Source organism: Oncorhynchus keta, chromosome 19 (genome assembly GCF_023373465.1).
Source record: "Oncorhynchus keta strain PuntledgeMale-10-30-2019 chromosome 19, Oket_V2, whole genome shotgun sequence".
Taxonomy (NCBI): Eukaryota; Metazoa; Chordata; class Actinopteri; order Salmoniformes; family Salmonidae; genus Oncorhynchus; species Oncorhynchus keta.
In genome coordinates this window covers 20,491,527-20,500,527 of record NC_068439.1, presented here as the reverse complement: position 1 = coordinate 20,500,527, position 9,001 = coordinate 20,491,527, and positions in this window count along the sequence as shown.

The window sequence follows — 9,001 nt, the reverse complement described above, 5'->3', positions numbered from 1 at the left end:
CTATACCCACACAAACACACTCTTACAGTACACACAAACACACACTATACACACACAGTACACACACACACCTGGTGCTCCCCTTGGTATTTCCTCTCTCAGTGTGTCACCCCATTAGGCCATTAGCGGGCCCAGCCACGCATCAGGTGACTGAGTCAATCGATAAAGCACACAGACTCTCTTCATTAGAGGCCCCACGGCTAGGCAACCTGCCACTCTGCTGCTCTGGCACACAGGGAGATGGAGCACTGTCACCCACCCTTTCTCTGTATCTCTCGCTATACCTTTCTTACACACACACACTCACACACGAATACTCTGAAAGACTTATCAAGGTGGACAGACGGGTGCAGAAAGAGTGATTGAGAAAGTGAGAGAACAAAAAGAAAACATAAGGAGAGAGAAAGAGATGGAAGAGTGGAGGGAAAACAGGATGACTCATTCAACAAAGTTGGTAAAAGATCATTTTTTGGTGGAAAACAACATGTTACATCACATTTGTCTGGTGGTGGTGAATAAGAGCCGTCTGGTGAATAATACCTGTCTGGTGGATAAGACATGTCTGGTGGATAAGACCTGTCTGGTGGATAAGACCTGTCTGGTGAATAAGATCTGTCTGGTGGATAATATCTGTCTGGTGGATAAGACCTGTCTGGTGGATAATATCTGTCTGGTGGATAAGACCTGTCTGGTGAATAAGATATGTCTGGTGGATAAGAGCTGTCTGGTCGATAAGTCCTGTCTGGTGGATAATATATGTCTGGTGGATAAGACCTGTCTGGTGGATAATATCTGTCTGGTGGATAAGACCTGTCTGGTGGATAATATATGTCTGGTGGATAAGACCTGTCTGGTGGATAATATATGTCTGGTGGATAAGACCTGTCTGGTGGATAAAATATGTCTGGTGGATAAGACCTGTCTGGTGGATAAGACCTGTCTGGTGGATAATATCTGTCTGGTGGATAAGACCTGTCTGGTGGATAAGGCCTGTCTGGTGGATAAGACCTGTCTGGTGGATAAGACCTGTCTGGTGGATAATATCTGTCTGGTGGATAAGACCTGTCTGGTGGATAATATATGTCTGGTGGATAAGACCTGTCTGGTGGATAATATCTGTCTGGTGGATAAGATCTGTCTGGTGGATAAGATCTGTCTGGTGGATAATATATGTCTGGTGGATAATATCTGTCTGGTGGATAAGACCTGTCTGGTGGATAAGACCTGTCTGGTGGGTCATACCTGTCTGGTGGATAATATCTGTCTGGTGGATAAGACCTGTCTGGTGAATAAGATCTGTCTGGTGGATAAGATCTGTCTGGTGAATAAGACCTGTCTGGTGGATAATATCTGTCTGGTGGATAATATCTGTCTGGTGAATAAGATCTGTCTGGTGGATAAGATCGGTCTGGTGAATAAGGTTCAGCTCACTAACAATGGAGTGGTTCATAATGCAATCCATTTAAGATGTTGATTAATAATACCTGTCTGGTGAATAACACCTGTCTGGTGGATAATAACTGTCTGGTGGATAATATCTGTCTGGTGGATAAGACCTGTCTGGTGGATAAGACCTGTCTGGTGGATAATATCTGTCTGGTGGATAATACCTGTCTGGTGGATAAGACCTGTCTGGTGGATAAGACCTGTCTGGTGAATAAGATCTGTCTGGTGGATAAGATCTGTCTGGTGGATAAGACCTGTCTGGTGAATAACACCTGTCTGGTGGATAATAACTGTCTGGTGGATAAGAGCTGTCTGGTGAATAATATCTGTCTGGTGGATAAGACCTGTCTGGTGGATAAGACCTGTCTGGTGAATAAGATCTGTCTGGTGGATAAGATCTGTCTGGTGGATAAGACCTGTCTGGTGAATAAGATCTGTCTGGTGGATCAGATCTGTCTGGTGAATAAGGTTCAGCTCACTAACAATGGAGTGGTTCATAATGCAATCCATTAAAGATGTTGATTCAGATGTGGGGGTTAAGGAAGCAGGGCAAGACATGCATCAATCTCAGGGTGTGCTAATGAATAATGTTGTCTGTTAGTTTACAGATCTTGGACACCATAATGGCCTTACACTTCAGGCTGATGAAAGGAGAACATAAACTAGCGGCCACTTTTTCAAACAGCCAAAGCTTCCTTTTGTACTGAGCTGACTCAATGAAGGAGATTCTATAGTACATGCATCATTTCCATAGCAATACCCACTGAGTGCTAGGGCGCTTTCAAGTTTCCTTAGACAATGCATTACATGATGTGATGTAACAAGTGACAGTTTAGTATGCATTGTGGGTTAAGGTTGGGAGTATTTCTAAAAGATAGATAGTGTTAAGCCTATACAGTAGCCTTACCCTTATAGTGATACACGGGTTGGATATCCGCTGGTGGGGGGGGGTTTAGGGTCATGAAACGAGGGTGGCATTAGTGCGTAAGCCTACTGTACGAGCACCAAATAGCCTACATGCCAATCGCCTAATCCTTTTGGAAACGGGACGAAAAAGTTAAGGTCATCAATGGAGGCAAAAAGGACAATGTGGGAGTTAAATTCAACAAGAGAAAAGCAGCGAAACGGAGAGTTAGAAATAAAGAGAAAGGAGGGCCAGAAAAGTCATGTTTGGTGAAGTGGTAAAAGAGGATGATGGCTGTGTTATGTGTGATTGTGAGGCGCTATACAAATTCCACAGTGACAGGACTGAGACTTCAAATAGGCCTATGGCACATCAAGGGAACTGTAGCCTACTGTTCAGATGGGTTCAATGGAAACTGAAATCTGGACACTGACTGTAGGTCTGTAACCTCTCAGGTAGCCTTGATTAACTCCTGCAGAAATAAGCATTTCTTGCAGTACAATGATACACCAAATGTAGGCTAAATTTTGACTGGGGAACAGAAGAAATATGATTTTTTTTCTTTCAGCATTTTGAGACAATGCAAATGGCCGTTAGATACTGTCTGTAGTGGCGTGATCTTTATCAGCATCATAAAAGCTGATAGTATTTCAACCACATAAAATATGCATCCAAGCAGAACTGAAATCTAACAGAAACATGTTGGGTCATTTTTACAGTTTTCTATTTCCTTACAACAGGTCAAACTGATGTCATTTTGCACAGCAAATCTTTCCTTTTTTGGTTGTTACATTTTTACATTTTACTTCAGCCCCTAAACATCTTTGCTAAGTGAAAGAACCAGAGATGACAGAGAAAACCTTACCGATGTCAACTAGATTGAAGCTTTCATTTATGACATTCTGGTGAGCAAGGGTTTCTTTAGTCTTCCAGGGCAACATATAATGACAGAAGAGAAGTTGAATATGCATCTAATTATAGCCAAGTTTACTAACAAATAGTCCAAAATGTCAGAAATTAAAAGCAGATGCATATCTAAATCAGGCAAAAAAAATGGCCTGCACTCCCTGTCAAAAAATTGCCTGCACCCCCTGTCAAAAAAATTGTTTTCGCTGTCTGACTTTAGTCTACAGCGCATTTTCTATATTAGCAGGTTAGGGTCTGGTGCAGGCCTCAGATTTAGTTATAGTTAGTTATAGTTATCCAGCAGGTGCGTGTGCTCAGTAACTAGAACATATGATCTATGTCATTTTTCCCACCTAATATCTATATTTGTTTATGTGATATTATGTCTGTTCAAAATATTGATTATAGAGTGACATGTTAATGTTGTTTGATGAAATACTTGTTTGGACTTCTAACCTGTTCAGGTTGCTCATTTTGAGGAGAGCTTAGGCTGGAGGGACATGTTGTCCCAGGGCTCTCTTAAACTCAGCTGTGTGAGGATTTATCTAAACTCAGTGTTATAGGTTCTCTGCCCAGATTAAAGGTGCTCTGCCTAGTTTAAAGGTGCTCTGCCTAGTTTAAAGGTCCTCTGCCTAGTTTAAAGGTCCTCTGCCTAGTTTAAAGGTGCTCTGCCTAGATTAAAGGCCCCAGTCGTAGCTTCATTAATTGGCCATTTAGATTATTGTTCGTTATCTTGTAAGTCTACTATCTATGTTAGTGTTTGTCAGCATCTTGTAAATGTCCTTTGAGCCAGCTCATCTTCTGCCCCTGTAAATAAATACCACCTTCAGAACCATTCTGTCTGACCCCCCCAGAACTCAATAAGCCCTGGGTCATACCACCAGGACAGGCCCAGCGGGGATCCCTTCTTAGCATCCACAGGCAATTAGCACTTCCTCATCTCTGACTGTTTGTGTGAGCTTCCTGCCTTCCTCCTCTCCCCCTCAGCTGAGAATGTTCCGGTGTCCCCCAGCGATGAGCCTTATCGATCACCTCCTTTGGAAAAGGTTGATACCTTGGCTACTGGCTGGGCGCCGGGACCCCCTGCCCACACCCACCCAACCCCATGCTCATCAACACCCCCTACCTACTGCACTGAGGATATTGTTATTTTTTCCCCCTCTCCCTCTTTGTGTGACAGGTACCTCAGCTGTAGTCTGTGACCTCTCACTGTGCTTTTAAAACCCCATTGGATGTGTGTCTCTGTGGTGCCACATTGACCATTTTACAGGATGTTGTAGGAATACACTGCAGGCTCAGATGCAGACTTGGTACAACATATTTTTCCAAGTGGCTAGAGGATATTGTGGGTAATGTACCCATGAAATATGATAGCAACATTGCCTTTTAACACCCAGTAAAAGGAAAAATATTCTAAAGTTGCCACCATCAGCAATGTAATGCATAGCTGCTTAAACAAACAGTTGTTTGTCATTTTATAAACCAATCATTAAATTGTGTCAGTGATGAATTATGCATGAAAAATCTTCCTACAGTTGGATAGGCCTACATCTCATATCTGAGGAAAATTAACGTTGTGCTCTCTTAAATGAACATTATCTGAAGCTCCTCTACTTGGATGCCTGGGCTTTGAGCTTGATTGATTCCACAGCTCCTTATCCACTCTGCCTCCTCTACAGTAGATAAGATTAATAGACTAGAATAATTAATTCCGCAGTGGGCAAATTATTTTCTAAAACACTTTTCAAATCCTGTAAGTCCAAATATGTTAATGTTGTTCAATTGAGTGACTCATACATTCAATTGAGCAGAATGAGAAACAGATGGGGAAAATAATAAAGTGCTGGCCAGGGTCTGGTATGAGGAGGGTACATGCTCACGAGGCCAGAACTGTACTATTTAGCTCTGGTCAGCAGTGATGGGATTTGAATTCACACGGACAGCAACTGATCTTCTTGTGAATAAAACAACATACAAGTCCCACTGTCCCAGAGCAAATCCTCCAGGACAGCAATTACACCTTGCCACCGAGAAATTCAATGCCAATAATCTTTCTCATTCAGTGAAACTGAGGAATCAAAAAGATGGATGCATTTAAAGCTCTCTCTGGCGACAGGGTGACATCAGGGATGGGGTAACCGTCAATCTCATTCAGCCACTTGTGAAAGGCGCTGTTCCTTCTTGTTGACTCCACCAACTCCTGAGTCAACCTCTGGCTGGGTGTTGTCCCTTCCTCCTTCCTTCCTCCCTCCAGCTCCAGGAGCCTGATCCCCCTGCTTCTAACTTGTCTGCCCTCCACTCCTACCCGGGGCGGACTGGCCTTCTGGCATTTTGGGCAAATGCAAGATGGGCTGGTTCATTTGTATTCTAGTGGGCCTGCCTAACTAATGTTTTTTGCAAAAAATGATAATTATCTGGATAATGGGCCAGTGTGCCTCGAGGGATAAGAAAAAGGGACAGTTTGGGGGCCCCAAGGGGAAAGAAAATCTGGTTTGTCCGAAATGCCAGAGCTGATTTCTGGTCCCATTCCATCTCAACTCCTACCCCCTCTAGCAAGGCCCAGGTCTGCCCTGCATGTGGGGTACTCGGCTGTTTCTTGGCACCACTACTCACTAGCACCCTCTCGTGGAGCTTCCTGGTGTCGTTCCTGAGGCAAACCTCCCTCAGCTTCCTGTAGAAGACGCAGCAGCTGAAGCCTTCCATCCAGCTGAGGTTGATGTGGTTCTGCAGCACAGTCAGGCTGGGGTAGAGCCACAGGCATCCAGCACACTGGTACTGGAGCTCCCCGTCCACCTGTTTCCTGGTAGAGGCCAAGCCCAGGAAGTTGAAGTCCAGGTTGGTAGCCTCGTGTCTGGGCTCTACTGACTTGAACCACTCCTTGGCTGAAGAATGAGCTGGATATGGTGGATGTCCCTGAGGCCTGGGTGGGGTGTGCTTCAGGGGGATGCAAGGGAGGTGAACAGGGGTCTGTCATACTGGTGGCTCTGCTGTCCTCAAAACCTGGGAGGGAGATTGGCTATCTCATGGAGTCAGACAGAAAACAAGAATTGAGGAGAATGTATGTATAAAGAACCTTGATCTATAAAAACATTGCTAGGTGAACACAAATCAATGCCGCTGACTGGCCATTCTAGTTTTCAGATTTCTATTCAGTGCAGCATTTGAGAGGTAGGCTAAACTCAAGAAAGCAGGCCATTGAAAACCTCTTGCATTTTGAAGACACAGAAGAAGTGCTCTAACCTCGCTGAAGAAAATAATGTTGTCAATGTTGTTCTGTCGGAGGAGACTCCAAATTCACAAACTACAGCAGTTGTGAGAAGGAAAAAAACATGTTTTTTCTCTACACACCAACCTTTCATGTTAAATGTTTAGCACATGGAACTGGATCATTGGACTTGTTCATATTTTTGGGGGTTTTATATTCTAGTCTTGTATGCTCACACATTTCTCGGAGGTATGAATAAAATCCTAAGGCACTGCATGTAATGTTAATGAAGTAATCACATTTGAGTGTCTCCCTATTTTTTGCCAAAAGATTTGAATAAATGTAAATCTATGACACAGGCTTGTCAATACTTGTCATCTGCTTTGGGAATCAAACATACTTCATTTGATTGGCTTTGTCGTGTCCATTGGCTTTGAGGTAAGGAGATCAGCAGACTCTAAAGTTTGGTGAGCAAGTGTGATATGTGTTCTGACTGTTCTCATCTCTCCATCACCAAAATAAATACATGTGTGACGTCATAAACGTCATACAAGCAGTGCCATCTACATACAAGCAGTGCCATCTACATGGAAGCAGTGCCATCTACATACAAGCAGTGCCATCTACATGGAAGCAGTGCCATCTACATACAAGCAGTGTCATCTACATGGAAGCAGTGCCATCTACATGGAAGCAGTGCCATCTACTTGGAAGCAGTGCCATCTACATGGAAGCAGTGCCATCTACATGGAAGCAGTGCCATCTACATGGAAGCAGTGCCATCTACATGGAAGCAGTGCCATCTACATGGAAGCAGTGCCATCTACATGGAAGCAGTGCCATCTACATGGAAGCAGTGCCATCTACTTGGAAGCAGTGCCATCTACATGGAAGCAGTGCCATCTACTTGGAAGCAGTGCCATCTACATGGAAGCAGTGCCATCTACATGGAAGCAGTGTCATCTACTTGGAAGCAGTGCCATCTACATGGAAGCAGTGTCATCTACTTGGAAGCAGTGCCATCTACATGGAAGCAGTGCCATCTACTTGGAAGCAGTGCCATCTACATGGAAGCATTGTCATCTACTTGGAAGCAGTGCCATCTACATGGAAGCATTGTCATCTACTTGGAAGCAGTGCCATCTACATGGAAGCATTGTCATCTACTTGGAAGCAGTGCCATCTACATGGAAACATTGTCATCTACTTGGAAGCAGTGCCATCTACATGGAAGCATTGTCATCTACTTGGAAGCAGTGCCATCTACATGGAAGCATTGTCATCTACTTGGAAGCAGTGCCATCTACATGGAAGCATTGTCATCTACTTGGAAGCAGTGCCATCTACATGGAAGCATTGTTATCTACTTGGAAGCAGTGCCATCTACATGGAAGCATTGTCATCTACTTGGAAGCAGTGCCATCTACATGGAAGCATTGTCATCTACTTGGAAGCAGTACCATCTACATACAAGCAGTGCCATCTACATGGAAGCAGTGCCATCTACATGGAAGCAGTGCCATCTACATACAAGCAGTGTCATCTACATGGAAGCAGTGCCATCTACATACAAGCAGTGGCATCTACATGGAAGCAGTGCCATCTACATGGAAGCAGTGCCATCTACTTGGAAGCAGTGCCATCTACATGGAAGCAGTGCCATCTACTTGGAAGCAGTGCCATCTACATGGAAGCATTGTCATCTACTTGGAAGCAGTGCCATCTACATGGAAGCATTGTCATCTACTTGGAAGCAGTGCCATCTACATGGAAGCATTGTCATCTACTTGGAAGCAGTGCCATCTACATGGAAGCATTGTCATCTACTTGGAAGCAGTGCCATCTACATGGAAGCATTGTCATCTACTTGGAAGCAGTGCCATCTACATGGAAGCATTGTCATCTACTTGGAAGCAGTGCCATCTACATGGAAGCATTGTCATCTACTTGGAAGCAGTGCCATCTACATGGAAGCATTGTCATCTACTTGGAAGCAGTGCCATCTACATGGAAGCATTGTCATCTACTTGGAAGCAGTGCCATCTACATGGAAGCATTGTCATCTACTTGGAAGCAGTGCCATCTACATGGAAGCATTGTCATCTACTTGGAAGCAGTGCCATCTACATACAAGCAGTGCCATCTACATGGAAGCAGTGCCATCTACATGGAAGCAGTGCCATCTACATGGAAGCAGTGCCATCTCATACATACAAGCAGTGTCATCTACATGGAAGCAGTGCCATCCATCTACATCTACAAGCCATCAGTGGCATCTACATGGAAGCAGTGCCATCTACATGGAAGCAGTGCCATCTACTTGGAAGCAGTGCCATCTACATGGAAGCAGTGCCATCTCCATGGAAGCAATGCCATCTACATGGAAGCAGTGCCATCTACATGGAAGCAGTGCCATCTACATGGAAGCAGTGCCATCTACATGGAAGCAGTGCCATCTACATGGAAGCAGTGCCATCTACATGGAAGCAGTGCCATCTACATGGAAGCAGTGCCATCTACATGGAAGCAGTGCCATCTAC